Raw genomic sequence first — 17,045 nt, forward strand, 5'->3', positions numbered from 1 at the left:
TGTCCAACCACAGGCAAACGTACCCTCCTCAGGGAGCCTGGGCCAAAGCGGCTCTTCCCCCGTGCTAGCCACTCTCTAGCCACCCTGTCTTATTCCTCACAGCTCATAGCTCCAGCTCAATGATTGTGTTATCACATTAATGCATTTGCTTACTTGTCGGCGCACTGTAGCTCCCCCAGAGTGGGTGCCTCCTGAAGACAGGGGTCTCATTCTCCACTGTGGTTCCAGGGCCTGAAAGAGTCTCTGGCACAGAGTAGAGGCTCAACAAGTTTCTTGAATGGAAGAATGACGGAGTGAATGAAAAGACTGAACAATAGAATTGGTAGATGTGGAGGGAGAGGACTGATTTCAAGGGAAAACTACCAAAGAAAAAGTCTACTCATATTTCTTTACTGACTTAATCCCCTTCTATCTGAGTAGTACCCTCCTCCTTCCTTCTGGGTTCCTAGTCGTCCCCTTTCTACTGCTTCCTCTCTCTTACTACTGACTCACCTTTATTCTCAGGAAAAATAATTCACATTCAGATGTGGTAACAGAGCAGTCTCATTGAAATGAAGTTTTTATTTTCTTTTTTTAGCTACTTTCAAAGGTTGAAGCCAAATAAATGAATTGCTAATAGTGGAATCAGGGCACTAGTGAGATTGGGGGACTGTCCTGAGAGCACATTCAGTGTGCAGCTATCCCCCTGTCTCACATACCCTCTGGGTGTCCACCCTCAATTCAGGTTGGACTATATGGCCTTCTGGATTGCGCTGGTCTCTATCACCTCGCTCCCCTCCCTCATCCACCACTTTCCCAAGATAAATCAACCAGGTCAGTCAACACGTTTTGATGAAAAAGAAACAAGTTAGTCTTTTGACTCGACAAAGTGGGCCTTTCTCGAGGCAGAGGGGCTGGGGCATTTGGGAGCATGTGGAATAAGCACTGCCGGGCCAAGACAAGGCCTCTTTTGTACCCCAAGACAAAGATAGAGTGTCCCGGCAAGATGGGGCCAGCGCCTTTCCAACACCAGCTCCGGTAGTTCGGATTGGCTGGCGGTCAGACAAGCCCACCCCGTGACTGGGCAGCCCCGGCTCCTAGCCACCAGCCACCCCCCACCCCCCACTCCTTCGTTTGGCAAACAATTGGATGGGAGTGAAACAAATCATGAAACCAGACTGTCTGCTCTGTCCTGACCACCTGGTACTCATGGAGTTGGACATTCTCAAATCTTAGAGACCTGGTACCTGTGAGGTCAAAAGACTCTGAGGCTTCCATGGCCTTTGGAGATGAACAGATATTTGGGGTTTTGGTTCCAGGTTGGATGGCCTTGGATAAGTCTCACACTTTTCAGAGTTTTGGTTTCCCCATCTGCGAAACGGCACAACGGTTCACCTACAGCTGTTGAATAGATTCAGTGAGGTGGCATTTCTAAAAAACAAGGCCCATGCCTGACACAGAGAGGGTTCTCAGTCATTATGATGCACAGTCCTTTACATTGAGATAACATCTGTTATCTCAATACATGCTCAGAATACCACCACCACTCTCCCGGACTAGGAGGCTATGGGGATAATCATCCCCATTGACTGAAGAAGAAACTAAGGCTTGGAGAAGCAGAACTCCTAGGGAAGCTTTCTGGAAGGGTACCCACAAGGTCATGAGTTGCACAGGCCAACAGATCCTGAGAGGGTAAAAGAATCTCCAAGGCAGACATGTTGAGACACTCAGAGACTAATGCTCAGGGCCTTTGCACGTGCTATGCCTTCTGTGGGGAATGCACTTTCCTTTCCTTTTTGGGTGGAACAGGGACAGGTTAATGCTGCCATACCTTTTGAGACTCAACTTAGTCTAGGGAAGGAGAATATTCACCTTTCCCTGGGAAACTTTTTGGTACTATTTTTTTCCCTCTGTGGAAAAGATTTAAAACAGAAGTATTTTAATGAATGTGTTTATTTACTTAACAGATACTTACTGAGCACCTACTGTTCATCAGATACTGTTAATAAGGATGAGGTCCTCGCCACCAGGAGCTGACATTCTAACTCAGGCTCTCAGGCTTGGCTGCCCATTGAAATCATCTGGGGAGCTTTAAAAAAAATCCTTGATGCCTGGGCCTCATGCCAGTGATCTGGTTTCAACTGGTCTGCAGTGGGTGATCAGGGTTTTAAAGAGCTCCCAGGCGACTCCAGTATACACTGATGTTTAAAGAACCATAGGTTTGGGCGAGGAGATGAATGAAGTAATCACCAGAAATACATCAGGCAGGGATAGGTACTGAAGGAGAACTCTTCAAGGAAGAGGGCCCAGCAAGAGGGGCTCTCTGTTTAGACTCTTGGTCATAGAGGGCTGTTCAGGGAGGTGACACTGGAGGAGGAGGGACCCAAAGAAAGTGAGGGAATGAAACATGGGAAATCTGAGGTTGGGGAGCAGCCAGGGTAGAATTCTAGGTGAACAGTTGGATCCTTGGCCAGAATAAGTTCTGAAACTCTTGCTCTCACCTATCCTTAAGCTCCAACATTCTGGTTTCCTCAGATTCAAAGAAGATAATGCTGTTCTGAGGTCTTGATTCTCCTATTCCTTCCTGGCTATGCCTTCCAGACACATCCTCCTATTGTAGCCCTAGTAACCCAAGTAGAAAAATAAGGAAAACCTGATCCAAATAGTGGGATTGTCTTCACCTCTCCCAGGGTGCTCCAATTGAGATCTCCAAATGAGTCTCTTTCTCCTTCTCCCTCACCAAGTCCTCACTCTACCCCAGCCCATAGAAACATGGGGCTCGGAGGAGAGAGGGGAGAGGTGGCCGCCAGAGGTCAAGGAGTCCCACACTGTGCCTTGGGGAAAGTGGGCCCTCTATGAGGGGGCCATCTGGGTCCATTTGACCTGGATTCTGGGGTCCCCAGAGCTAAGGGGTGCTCTGGCTTCACAGATCAGAAGCAGATTGGGCATGGCCAGATGTGCGATAAGTAGCCTGGTCTGTTTCAAAGTCATGAGCGTGTCAGCCTAACTGAGCTTTTTGTGTCACCTTGTCCAGTGAAATTCAGAGGCTTAGGCTCTCAGAGTCCTCAGTATTAATTACTTAAAAAGTTACTTTAGAGTGTTGCCTTAGAATTGTATTCAAATAATACAGAAATGTCATATCCTTAGGTTAGAATATTGCCTTATAATATTATAGCAGAACATTTGGAGAAGGCAATGGCACCCCATTCCAGCACTCTCGCCTGGAAAATCCCATGGATGGAGGAGCCTGGTAGACTGCGGTCCATGGGGTTGCTAAAAGTCAGACACGACTGACCGACTTCACTCTCACTTCTCACTTTCATGCATTGGAGAAGGACATGGCAACCCACTGCAGTGTTCTTGCCTGGAGAATCCCAGGGACGGGGGAGCCTGGTGGGCTGACATCTATGGGGTCGCACAGATTCGGACACGACTGAAGTAACTTAGCAGCAGCAGCAGCAGCAGGACGTTATGTAATGTTGGGTGTTATAATAGTATGTGCTTCAGAGTGTTAGATTAGAATGTGGGTTAGAACTGTGCTAAAATGTTGAAGTAGAATATTAAGCTGTGTCAGAATGTAGTATTTGAATGTTATGTTATTGTAGTATATTAGAGCATTACACAAAATATTGTTGAAATGTTCTGTTAGCATGTTTTCTAAGGATGGCAAGTGGCATCTTTAGTCAAAAGCCAGCACAGGGAATTTCAGGGTTCTTTGATAGAGTGCAGAGCAAGGGGGGGCCTGGCCATTTCAGGAGGGCTGGACTTGGGTTCAGCTCTGCCGCTGACTCTTTCCCCAACTCTCCCTTTCTCTGGACCTCGGTTTCCCCACTTTGGAGACAGGGGCTGTTGAACAGTGTTTTCTACAGCGTCTCTCACACTGACTGTCTATGGGGCTCCAAGTGCTGGAATTTTGCCTTTTGCCTCCTCCCGGACAGGAAGTGAAAATTCTGTCTAACAATGAGGTTGATCTTATCAGGGAATAAATGACTTTATGGGAGTAAACAGCTTCCTCACTGACAGGAAAAGTAAGAGGATCGAGCAACCGCAGCCAGAACATGGGACCTCCAGCCAATTGCCTCCCTAAAGGTAAAACAATCCCGCCCCCAAACTGAGGAAGAACCAGGATCCCCTGCCTTCCCCTAGGAACACTCTCTATCCCACCTTCGACACCGCTTGGTCCTCTCCTGACTGTAGTCCTGGAATTCCCACCACTGATGAAAGGAAGGAATTGCTGAGTTCTGAGATACCCCCATCCCCACCCCTAGGCCTCGGCCAGACACCCAGCATCTCATGTCTGTCCCTTTCTTCATGTGGATCAGGCCCCTTCAGAAGTAGGTTTTGAACAGAGTTTGAGCAAAAATACCCTGGGATTCCTCAGCCCCAACCCTCACTGCTCCTTACTCCTGAGAAGAAAAAAACAAGTGATGCCAAGGTGACCTGGGAGAAGCCACAGCTCACACACGCCGTTCTGTACATTTTCAGGGTTTTTATCCACTGCCACCACCCACAGACCTCAGGGGTCTATGATCTAAGACATTAAAAGCATGTCTGGCCAGCCAGCTAATGACCATGAGTGTGCTTGTGCAAGCGACTTCTCTTCTGTGTCCTCAGCAGCAAAATGGGGTGGAGGTTTTGATCTTGTTGGGCATGGTGGGCATGAACTTGATATAATACCTGCAAAGCATTTAGCTCAGCACCTATCAAGTGGCAGGTGCACTGAGCTAGTTGAGGTTGAGGATGTCCAGATCTGGGAGACCCCACATCCACACCTATGCCTCCAATCTGGAGTCTGGGCCCCAACTTCTCTGCATGCTTCTTTTTGGAGAGTACTTGGTCATCCAAGGTCATCCTGAGATGAAAGGGGATATCCATAGGAGAACGGGAGCCAGGAATTTTTGTGGTTGGAAGAAGATTTTCCTAGCAAGTTGACAATGAGCGTGATGGGTTTTGCTGAAACAAATTCTTGATATGTGCAAGGATCTGATAAAGCAGACCAGACCTTAAAACCTAGAGTCGAAAACTGGGCAAGTTTCTAGCCCCCCATTTCTTCACTGGCTGACCTCTTCCTATTTTCGCTATTCAGTTATACTATCTGTAAAATGGGACTTACAAAGGCTCTTTCACAAGGCCATTGTGAGAGTCAAATAATAATCTTGTGTGGTATGAGGATGGAGAGCAAATAGTGGCATGCAGAAATGGAGCAGGCAGGGAGGAGTGAAAGTGAAGGACTTAAGGAAGTGCAAGCTATGGCCAGTGCCTTGGGCAGTCCCCTGGGCAACTTTATAGAAGTAGCATGGGGTGGGCAGTCAGCTGAATTGAATCTGAGTGCCAGCTCTGCCATTAGCTTCCTGTGTGAACTTTAGCTGGTCCCCTGACATCTCTAAGCCTCAGTGTCCTCATAGGTAACAGCCAATCAGACTGGATGCCCTCCAGTGATTCACCCTCCCTTGGTTCCTCACATTTCCTATTATGCAGCTTGGCTGAGGATCCTCAAATTGCCCATAATTCTTAAACACCTTCATTCTCATCTTCATGATTTGCCCAAGGATGGCAAAGAAAAGATCTCAAACTTTTGGGAGAGGGTAGTTGGGAGAGTTGAGGACAACCAGTGGCCAGTGCTCCCTGACTGAAGCTTGGTGGCAATCCCCAGATTCTGTCTGCCTGCTTCCCTGTAGTCACTTGCTGGGAATAGTGGGAAGTGAGCTAGACACAGTACCTGACACTGGAGCAAAGCCGTGAGTAATACAGATCCAGTCTTGCTCTCATGGAACTAACATTCAGGAAGTAGGATGGATAATACATTAGAGCACTGATATTTGGTACATATATGTTTATTATTGCTATTATTTTTTTGTTCAATTGACACTGACTAATATATAAAGTCCTTCTTTGTCTCTTATATGTTTGGCTTAAAGTTTATTTTGTCTGATATTAGTATAGATACAAGAGAATGCACTGGGGATAGAAAACACCCTTTTCCAACAACACAAGAGATAACTCTACACATGGACATCACCAGATGGTCAATACCGAAATCAAATTGATTATATTCTTTGCAGCTGAAGATGGAGATGCTTTCTACGGTCAGCAAAAACAAGACTGGGAGCTGACTGTGGCTCAGATCATGAACTCCTTATTGTCAAATTCAGACTTAAATTGAAGAAAGTAAGGAAAACCACTAGACCATTTAGGTATGACCTAAATCAAATCCCTCATGATTAAACAGTGGCAGTGACAAATAGATTCAAGGGATTAGATCTGATAGACAGAGTGACTAAGAACTATGACAGAGGCTTGTGCCATTACACAGGAGGTGGTGATCAAAATTATCTCCAAGAAAAAGAAATGCAAAAAGGCAAAATGGTTGCCTGTGCAGGCCTTAAAAAATAGCTGGGAAATGAAGAGAAGAGAAAGGCAAAGGAGAAAAGGAAAGATATATCCACCTAAATGCAGAGTTCCAAAGAATAGCAAGGAGAGATAAGAAAGCCTTTCTAAGGGATCAATGCAAAGAAATAGAGGAAAACAATAGAATGGAAAAGACTGGAGATCTCTTCAAGAAAATTAGAGATACCAATGGGAACATTTCATGCAAAGATGAGCACAATAAAGGACAGAAACTGTATGGACCTAACAGAAGCAGAAGATATTAAGAAGAGGTGGCAAGAATACACAGAAGAACTGTACAAAAAAGATATTAGTGACCCAGATAAGCCATGATGGTGTGATCACTCACCTAGAGCCAGACATCCTGGAATGCAAACTCAAGTAGGTCTTAGGAAGCATCACTCCAAACAAAGCTAGTGGAGGTGATGGAATTCTAGCTGGGCTATTTCAAATCCTAAAAGATGATGCTATAAAGTGCTGCACTCAATATGCCAGCAAATTTGGAAAACTTAGCAGTGACCATAGGACTGGAAAAGGTCAGTTTTCATTCCAATCCCAGAGAAAGGCAATGCCAAAGAATGTTAGAACTACTACACAATTGCACTCATCTCACATGCTAGTAAAGTGATGCTCAAAATTCTCCAACCTAGGCTTCAACAGTACATGAACCATGAAATTCCAGATGTTCAAGCTGGATTTAGAAAAGGCAGAGGAACCAGAGATCAAATTGCCAACATCTGTTGGATCATAGAACAAGCAAGAGAATTCCAGAAAAAGCATCTGCTTTATTGACTACGCCGAAGCCTTTGACTGTGTGGATCACAACAAACTGTGGAAAATTCTTCAAGAGATGGGAATACCAGATCACCTGATCTGCCTCCTGTAAAACCTGTATGCAGGTCAAGAAGCAACAATTAGAACCAGACATGGAACAACAGACTGGTTTCAAATAGGAAAAAGAGTATGACAAGGCTGTATCCTGTCAGCCTGCTTATTTAACTTACATGCAGAGTACATCACTCGAAATGCCAGGCTGGATGCAGCACTAGCTGGAATCAAGATTGCCGGGAGAAATATCAATAACCTCGGATATGCAGATGACACCACCCTTATGGCAGAAAGCAAAGAGGAACTACAGAGCCTCTTGATGAAACTGAAAGAGGAGAGTGAAAAAGCTGACTTAAAACTCAACATGCAAAAAACAAAGGTCATGGCATCTGGTCTCATCACTTCATGGCAAGTAGATGGGGAAACAATGGAAACAGTGGCAGATTTTATTTTCTTAGGCTTCAAAATCACTGTGGATGGTGATTTCAGCCATGATATGAAAAGACACTTACTCCTTGGAAGAAAAGCCATGGCAAACCTAGACAGCATATTAAAAAGCAGAGACATTACTTTTCCAAAAAAGGTCCATATGTTCAAAGCTATGGTTTTTCCTTTAGTCATGTATGGATGTTAGAGTTGGACCATGAAGAAAGCTGAGCACGGAAGAATTCATGCTTTTGAATTGTGGTGCCAAAGAAGACTTTTGAGAGTCCCTTGGACTGCAAGGAGACCCAACCAGTCCATCCTAAAGGAATTCAGTCCTGGGTATTGATTGGAAGGACTGATGTTGAAGCTGAAACTCCAGTACTTTGGCCACCTGATGTAAAGAGCTGACTCATTTGAAAAGACCCTGATGTTGGGAAAGATTGAGGGCAGGAGGAGAAGGGGACGACAGAGGATGAGATGGTTGGATGGCATCACCGACTCAATGGACATGAGTTTGAACTAGCTCCAGGAGATAGTGAAAGACAGGGAAGACTGGGGTGCTGCAGTCCATGGGGTTGCAAAGAGCTGGACAAGACTGAGCGACTGAACAGCAACAACACGAGGATTACATATAACATCCTAAAGTTATAAAAATTTAATTTGAAGGGATACCAACTTAATTTCAATTGCACACAAAAATTCCAATCTTTTATTGTTCTGTTCATTCTCCTATTTTAGTTACTGATGTCACAAATTATATCTTTAAACACTGCGTACCTATTAACATAGAATTATAATTAATTTTTATTCTTTTGCCTTTTAAATCTTATAAAAATAAAAGGTAGAGTTGCAAACCAAAATTACAATAATATTTGCTTTTACATTTGCCCAAGTACTTACTTTTATCAGATATTCTTATTTGTTCATACAGCTTTGAGTTAATATCTGCTGCTGCTGCTGCTAAGTTGCTTCAGTCGTGTCTGACTCTGTGAGACGACAGATTGCAGCCCACCAGGCTCCACCGTCACTGGGACTCTCCAGGCAAGAACACTGGAGTGGGCTGCCATTTCCTTCTCCAATGCATGAAAGTGAAAAGTGAAAGTGAAGTTGCTCAGTCGTGTCCGACTCTTAGCGATCCCATGGGCTGCAGCCTACCAGGCTCCTCCATCCATGGGATTTTCCAGGCAAGAGTACTGGAGTGGGGTGCCATTGCCTTCTCTGGAGTTATTATCTAATATCTTTTTATTTTAACCTGAAGGATTCCCTTAGAATTTCTCATAGGTTAGGTATAGTGGTAATGAATTACCTCAGTTTTTGTTTATCTTGATGTGTCTTTAATTCTTCCCTCATTTTTTGGAAGGATATAGTTTTTCTATATCCTTTTTCCTTTGGCTGAAATCTTTTTTTTTTTTTGACACAAATATATTCTCCCACTTCCTTCTAGTCTCCAAGGTTTCTGCTGCGAAGTAGGCTAATAATCACATTCAAACTCCATTGTCCATAATGAGTCACCTCTCTCTTGCTGTTTTTCAAGTTTTTTCTTTGGCTTGGGCATTTTACAATTTGATTATAATACAGCACAGAGTGGGTTGGTTAGAGTGCAACAAATTTCCTACTTGGAAATTATTCAGCTTCTTGGATTTGTAGATACATGTACTTCATCAAGTTTGGGAAGTTTTAGCCATTTTCTTCTTCAGATAGTTTCTCTGCCTCTTTTTATCCTCTTCTTTGGGGACTCCCATAATACATATATCGGTCCTTTGTTGCTGTCCTACAAGTCCCCTAGATTTTATTCACTTTTCTTCATTCTTTGTTTTCCCCCTGCTCTCCAGGCTCAAACATTTCAGTTGTTCTTTCTTCAGGTTTACCGCATCTTTCTTTGGCCTGTTCAGTATTGCCCATCATAGGCAGCAGACTAGAATACTAGGAAGCTCCAAACTCTCATCCCTCCCACGGAAGCATCAAGAACAAAATCAAAAACTAGAAACTGCACTGACCTAATATAGGAGCTCTGGAAAACAGTACAAGATTTATAGCAACCAAGTGAATATCCAATCAAGATGTCTGAGGCACGTGATTATGGGTGGACACTTACAACAAACCATCTATGGACCCAGGCGTCTTGGTTCTATCTTCTCCCTGACGCTTTCATGCGTGGTGCCTGCTGCTTCTCCCTACCTGAGATCCAAATTAGATGAAACAAGGACCAGTTCTTCAGGGAGTTCTCATCAGGTCAGAAGGCTGCAAACAAGATCTGCCTTGCAACCTCTGGTTTGAGCGAGGGAACTAGGAACTGGGCTGCTGTCTCCCCCAGACCAAGATCACTGTTATGCCAGGGAGAGGATGGAAGAAGAGCTAATAAAATCACCACAAAACATTTCCTACTGTTTTGAAGGTGGATTTTTCTTGATTGTGTGTTCATTTAGTTGCTATAAATTTCTGATTGTTTTTCAGAGCTCCTATATTAGTTCGGCCCAGTTTCTGGGTCTTTATTTTTGTTTTTGGTGCTTCCGTGGGAGGAATGAGAGTTTGGAGTATCCTCATCTGCCATTTTGCTGCCTCTGATGGACAATATGTTAGAAACACTGAAATATTTAACTGCATGATAAGAGAAAGGAGCAGCATCACTGGTGTGAACATATATACAGCAGAAGCTACTATAAATGATTGGGATCAGGCTTTGGGGAAAAGATGATTTTTGAACTGAGGGAGAAGAAAGAAGAGACTAGGAAAAGAACTGAGGAAAGAGAAAAAGAACAAAGTTCCCAAGGTGGGAAAGAAGCTGGTTTATCCTGAGCCCTGTTGAAAGGTTGATTCTGAAGCTCAGGGAGTCTGGGGGCCAAAGCACACAGGACTTGAGAGCCAGGAGGAACAGTCTGGGCTTTATTCTATCTAACATGGAGGGTTTCAAGAACTAAAGAGGCCTCATGATTTTTGTTTAAGGTCACTGCGTAGGTAAGGCCTAGGATGGAAGCAGGGAGACCAGTGAGGAGGGTGATATAGATGCCCTGGCCAGAGGTGGAGCCAGAGTCTGATAATTAGGGGCCAGCCTTTGGCAGGAGTCACAGTGAGGCTGAGTTTGGTGGAAATGGGCTGGCAGCATCCCTGAGGGCTTTCAGAGGTAGACCAGGGAGTAATCTCAGCCAAGTCTGGTACTGGGGTAAGTGGGGGAATGGACCACTTTTGCTCCTGTGGATGTCTTTTGAAGTTCGATGCTCTGCCTCTCCCGTCCGTGCCTTTCTCATTGGGAAGGTGGGGGGAAAGAAGACAAGCTGTGCTCCTGGGGTTTGCAGAATCAGTATCTAAAAGGTCCATGCTTTTAACAGGAACTGGCTCATTGAAGAGATGGGGAAGCTGGGCCCAAGGGAGGGGCTGTGGCTGTGGGCTCACAGCCTGTGGGCCCCCTTCAGTGGGAATGAGTCAGGGACCTCATCACTCAGTTCCTGCTAATACTGAGGTGTCAGCGTTTTCAGTGTGTCTGAGGTTAAACGCAAGGATTCCAAAGTTGATCTGGTCTGGCCAGAATCCTGAACCTCTGACTCACAGTGTGATATTGTGCCAGCTGCCGAGCCTCAGTTTCGTCCCCTGTACCACTGAGGTGATAACAGTCCCCACGATATTGATTTATGGTGAACTACATGAGATAATGTGGACAAAGCCCATAGCAGGGGCCTGGCTTATAGTAGGTGCTCAATATTTGATCTTTGCAATGATATTGCTAATTACTTTGATAACTGTAATTATTAGCCGAGTATCCTGCCAACAATTTCAGGCACTCATCAGAACCATAGGATCCAGCTTGGTCTGGTTTGGGAGCATGTCAGAAGGACAGATTCCTTCTTCTTGTTCCCTCTGTCTTAGCCACAGAGCTTGCCTGCTCACAGGCCCTGCCACCTATTTCATGTTCAAAGTGAAATGTCAAAGAGAGGGAAAGAGAACCTGCAGAAAGAAGAACAATGAGCCATTACATCCGTTCCTCATAGATGGTGGGTGGCATTTGAGATGGGCCTTGAGTTTGGGTTGGAGATACACAAGCCAAGATAGTAGGCTGGCATTCCAAGAGGAGCGAGGAGCCTCTGCCAAGGTTTGGATATACAAAAGTGTTTCTCATTGCTTTTGGGTAGACAGAGAAAAGACTGGCTCATTTTAGCCATATGAAGAGTTTGTGATAAGAGGGTGAGTATGAAGAAATAAAGTTGTTAGATTGTGGCTATTTGTGGATGCCAGGGTAGAGGAATTTGGTGTCCACCATTCAAGCGACTGGAGATGTGATTGTTTCTGAAGAAGGGAAGATCATTCTCAGAGCTGGGCTCTGGAGAGCTCCATACACAGACCAGAGGCCCTGATCCCTGTTTAGAGCCTTTACAGTGGCCTAGGCCAGGGATATGGCACCCCACTCCAGTACTCTTGCCTGGAAAATCCCATGGACGGAGGAGCCTGGTGGGCTGCAGTCCATGGGGTCACTGGGAGTCGGATACGACTGAGCGACTTCACTTCCACTTTTCACTTTCATGCATTGGAGAAGGAAATGGCAACCCACTCCAGTGTCCTTGCCTGGAGAATCCCAGGGATGGGGGAGCCTGATGGGTTGCCGTCTATGGGGTCACACAGAGTCGGACACGACTGAAGCGACTTAGCAGCAGCAGGCCAGGGATGCTGAGGTCCATCTTTGGGAGTGTGGATGGAGGGATTTTCCGGGGGAGGTGTATAGTCAACAAGGCTTGACAACTAATTAGAAGTGACAGAGGAGAGGGAGGACCCAAGACAGACTCGCACGGCTGGATGGTTGAGATGAAGGCCAAGGACAGAAGAGGTCTGGGGAAGAAGATGGTGATGGCAGCTCTGGATGCTTCTTGCTTGAGGAGCCTGTGAGCCCTTCGCAGGGCCAGTTGGCTCTGCAGCTCTGGACTTAGAGGTCTCAAGATTGGAGATGGGTATTTGGTGATGATTATGTCTGAGTTTGTCTGATCTGTTGAGGGACGTGGGCAGTGGGGAGGGCCTGGCAGGGCCGCTGGCTGATGCTGCCCCCTCGGCCCATGTGTGGCCTCAGAGTCTGTTTCTTCTCTCTGCCACCATCCCCTCCTTCTCATCTTACACTTCCTTTCCGGCCCTCACTCAGCTGCGTCATTTTAGGGAACTTGGAAACCAGACCTCATGTCTTTAACTTACAAAATTATACACTCCAATGAGCCGGAAAGGGGCTTTCTGGAATAATTCTATTGAAAATATGTGGGTTTTCGCCTTGAAATGATCTTCCTGAAATTATCCCCTTTCTCTCTTTATAAATATTAAAAAGAAGGAATCAGAGCTTAGTGCTTTAAATCCCTATTCAGGGATTTCTTGTCTGCCTCCCAGGAAAGCAACCAGTCATTGCTGAGGAAGAAAAGGAAGAGTCTGACTTGGGTCTGTCTAATGCGAGCACCCCGACCCCGGCTTTTGGAGTGTCCCTGACCCATCCCTCCTTGTGTCCCTACAGCTAAGCTGGGATGTGTCGGAATGTGGGGGTGTGTGAGGGAAGGAGCAGGCTGGGAGGGGTGGGGGGAGAGGGAAGGTGAGTAAGGCTGCGGAGACAGAAGCAAGAGAGATGGAGAGCTGGAGTGAGAATGAGAGAGACAGAGACAGAGAGAGACATCAGGAAGAGAGAGAAGAGAGCTGGAGTGAGAGAGAGAAGTGGCTTTAGGGAGAAAGAGACACAAAAAGCAGAGACAGGGGGGCTGGGTAAGAGAAGTAGTAACACAGAACCAGAGCCGGAGGATTAAAGGAGACACAGAATACAGAGAGAGGACAGCACAAGATGCCGAGAGAGAAAGAGAAGGTACAGGGATGGGGGACTGCGAGCATGTGACAGGGAGCCAGAGGCAGACAAAGATGCAGAGAAAGGCCCACAGAAGAGAGGCAACACAGGCTGACAAGCAGGGTAGGGAAGAGCCGTGGGACAGAGACACCGTGAGCCAGTACAGAGGGGGGGTGACAAGGAGGCTGGAAGGGCTGGTGCCACGCCCAGGCTGGGGCTGACTCGGGCTGGGGATGAATGTGTGACGTGTGTGCAGGGTGGCATCAGATGGAGGGAAACTCCTCATTCCTAGCCTGATCCCTCGGGGCCTTTCCTCAGTTCTGTGACTTGGGTGAAACACTGTCGATTTTAATACGCGAGGGAGGGGTAGGGGAACAGGAAGCTGGCTTAGGAGACGGCGGGTCCGAGTGTGAGGTCTGCCAAACCATTGCTGTGTCACCTTACGCACTTTTTCCAGTTTTTGGAGCCTTGGTTTTCTCATCTGAAAAGTGGGGATAATGGAGCCTATATCAGGACTGTTTGCCACTCACATGGGTCACCACCTGTAAGGGGCTTGTCACAGAACCTGGTGGTATGTGCCCACCTTACAAGAATGTCTGGGACTCAGCTACAATTCTGTGATCTCAGAACTAACCAGTGCACATGCTGAAGACCTAGAGGGCAGAACTTGTACCCTATAGGCACCTCGAAAAAAGAAGTCTGTGGGAGGAAGAGAACAGGAAACTTCATGGTTGGGAGAGTTCCTGAGAAGGCTTTCCAAGGCAGTCATGATGGGTACAAGAGGTAAAGGGGGAGATAGGAACATTTAACTAGTCTCCATCCTCCTGAAAGGGGCCCTGGTGAGGAGAGAAGTGCCCTGGCCCATGGCTCCCTCTGTGACCATGAGCCCTCCAGGGCTTCTGCCTGCCTGTCTGACCAAGAGGGTATCAGCCTCCAGGCTCTGTAGAGCTTTGAGGCCCTAACATTCAGGGGTTCTCCAGGTCTATGATTGTAGCAGCCTGATCTGGAGTGGGGGTGGGGGTGGCGAGGATGTCCCCTGTGCCTTCCCGCCACCCCCAGAGCTGCAGCAGGAACAGAGCCCTCTGCCTTCTAAAGGATCTGTCACAAAGCACGGTGGTGGGTTACTGGTTACCACATAAGCCAAGCCCTTGATCTGCCGTGTTTGAGGAAACCCTTTGTTCCTTTCAAGTCTCTATTCTCTCAGCCAGGGTTGGCGCAGAGACCGAAGCACTGTTTTCTCTTTCTTCCTTTTCTTTTTGGATTTTTAAAAATAACTGGCTTGTGCATTCAGGCAGTGTTCCAGAATTAGGTTCCCAGGCTTGGGTTCAGGGCCAGGGACTTCAGCTACCCCTTACTCCTGGGAGCACCTGGAGGAGTGAACCCAGGAAGACTGGGGGGATGGGGAGGGCATTAAAACCATGCCCTCGAGACAGACTCAAGCTGAGGCAGCAGCCCTGTGAGGTGAGGCTAAAGAGTACAGACAGAGTGATGGGGGGTTCCAATCCTGGCTGCAGTAGCCCCAAGCTGGCTGACTCTAGTGTACCTCCATTCCCTTCTGGACCTCAGTTTTGTTAAGTTAGAGGTCAGAGCAGAGATGACACCTTTCTCCATTGCTGGGTCCATGCCAGCCATTACTAATCAATCTCCCCCTCCCCCAACCCTCAAGCTTGGATGAGACCTGAGAATTCTTTTCAACACAGTGCCCTGTGTGTTTACCACCAATTGAATCTGAGCAGTGCAAAATGAGACCTACTTCCCATTCTGGGACATCTCACATGGCCAACATGAAGTGGGTACTCAAAAAATATTTATTAGATGAACAGAAACAAATTTTTTTTTAGTCCCTACTACATCTCCTGCGAAGAGTTGGCTCATTGGAAAAGACCCTGATGCTGGGAGGGATTGGGGGCAGGAGGAGAAGGGGACGACAGAGGATGAGATGGCTGGATGGTATCACCGACTCGATGGACGTGGGTTTGAGTGAACTCCGGGAGTTGGTGATGGACAGGGAGGCCTGGCACGCTGAGATTCATGGGCTCGCAAAGAGTCAGACACGACTGAGCGACTGAACTGAACTGAACATGCCAGATAGTGTTGTAAGTACTTCTAAGCAGTGAACAAAACAGAGTTCCTGACCTCAATTCAACGTGTGGGGGAGACAGGCAATAAGCAAATAAACAGAGAAATAAATATCAAACATCAGGTGGTAATCAGTGCTGTGAAGAAAAATGAACCAGAATAAAACAATGGAGAGTGACAGAGGATGGGTGTGGTGGCGGGGTTGGGGGGTGCATATTGTAGATAAGATCATTAAAGAAGGTCTTCTGAGGAGTTGATAGCACAGCAGAGAACGCAACAGAGTGAGAAATCTCTTAAGATTCCATCACTCTAAGACTATGAGTGGATTTGACACTAAGATTCTAATTTTTGTTGTATAAGATTCTAGAATCCCAGGAACTTAGGAACCTGTAACTAAAATTGCGGATTTTTACTGCTTTCACATTCTCTGACAATGATTCTAGAATTTTGTGACTCTGAAATGCTAGGATTCACTGAAACATCTTTTTTGCTTGAATAGACCAGGATTCATTGCCTACCCTCTCCTGCTACCCTTAGGAAACGAAGCTGAAAATAGAAACATCAAAACAACAAGCCATTCCAGCTCTAAGTGCCATAGTAAACAAATGGTCCAATGTTGCTCCGACGGTTTAATTGCAGCAGCTCCAGACAAGCTCATTCATGAAGCATCTTCAGTTGATGAAGAGGAGGAGTGAGACTTTGGGGGAAGGGGTGGCTTGTGGCTATCTCTGAGGAAGGATCTGAACTGCCATCCCAGGTGAGGGCGATGCTCTGGGAAGCTGGCTGGGTTTTAGCAGTCAAAGCCTACTTTGGCTGGATCAGACACCCTTTGCTTTGGGGATCAAGATGGTGGATATTTCCTAGGAGATTAAGAAAGGCCTCTCTGAGGAGATGGCATTAGAGCTGGATCTGAAGGACTAGACAATGCCAGGTTGACAGACTGCCAGGGGAGTGAATTACAGGCAGAGGGAATAGCAGATGCAAAGGTTCTGAGGTGAGAGGGAGCTTGGCTGGTTCCCAAAGCTGTTGGAACGCATAAAAACAAGGAGATAAGATTAAAAGGGCAGGAAGGGTCTGGATCATACATGGGTTTGTAGGCCAGGACTAGGAATGTGGAAGCTCCTGAAAGGTTTTAAACAGAGGAGTGACATAATGTTAATTCTTTAATTAAAATATTCCTAAGCACTCTGAGTAGAATGAACTACTGTGGGGAAAAGTAGAAACTAGAAGATTAGTAAGAAACTGGTGTTTGTCCCACTGAGAAATAATGGTGGCTTAGACTTAAATGGTGGCAGTAAATCCATCTGTTCATCTCTCCCTTCTTCCTTCTCTCTTCCTTCCATCCTTCCCTCTATCCATCCATTTGTTAACCAAACACATATTAAGTGTCCGTGGGGAGTTGGGCATAATGCAGGAATCACAAAGATGAATTCAACATGGTTCCTAACCATGAGGAACTCGTAGACCGGCAGGGTGAATGACGTTGCCGTACAATCGTATGAATGCTCCAGGTAAGAAATTCACCAAGTATGGCGCAAGCTCACGGGAGGAA

At 46.3% G+C, this 17,045-nt stretch overlaps 1 protein-coding gene across 1 annotated transcript in view; it reads left to right on the forward strand.

The window, feature by feature from the left end:
- Window positions 1–13,191: 13,191 nt before the first annotated feature.
- LOC101902869 (signal-regulatory protein beta-1) overlaps window positions 13,192–17,045 on the forward strand; it is a 46,771-nt gene continuing 42,917 nt past the window's right edge. The window contains exons 1-2 of the mRNA XM_015474218.3: window positions 13,192–13,435; window positions 16,031–16,250. The gene's annotated coding sequence lies outside the window, so the exon portion shown is untranslated. The remainder of the gene's footprint in view (window positions 13,436–16,030; window positions 16,251–17,045) is intronic.

This window comes from Bos taurus, chromosome 13, assembly GCF_002263795.3.
Source record: "Bos taurus isolate L1 Dominette 01449 registration number 42190680 breed Hereford chromosome 13, ARS-UCD2.0, whole genome shotgun sequence".
NCBI lineage: Eukaryota > Metazoa > Chordata > Mammalia > Artiodactyla > Bovidae > Bos > Bos taurus.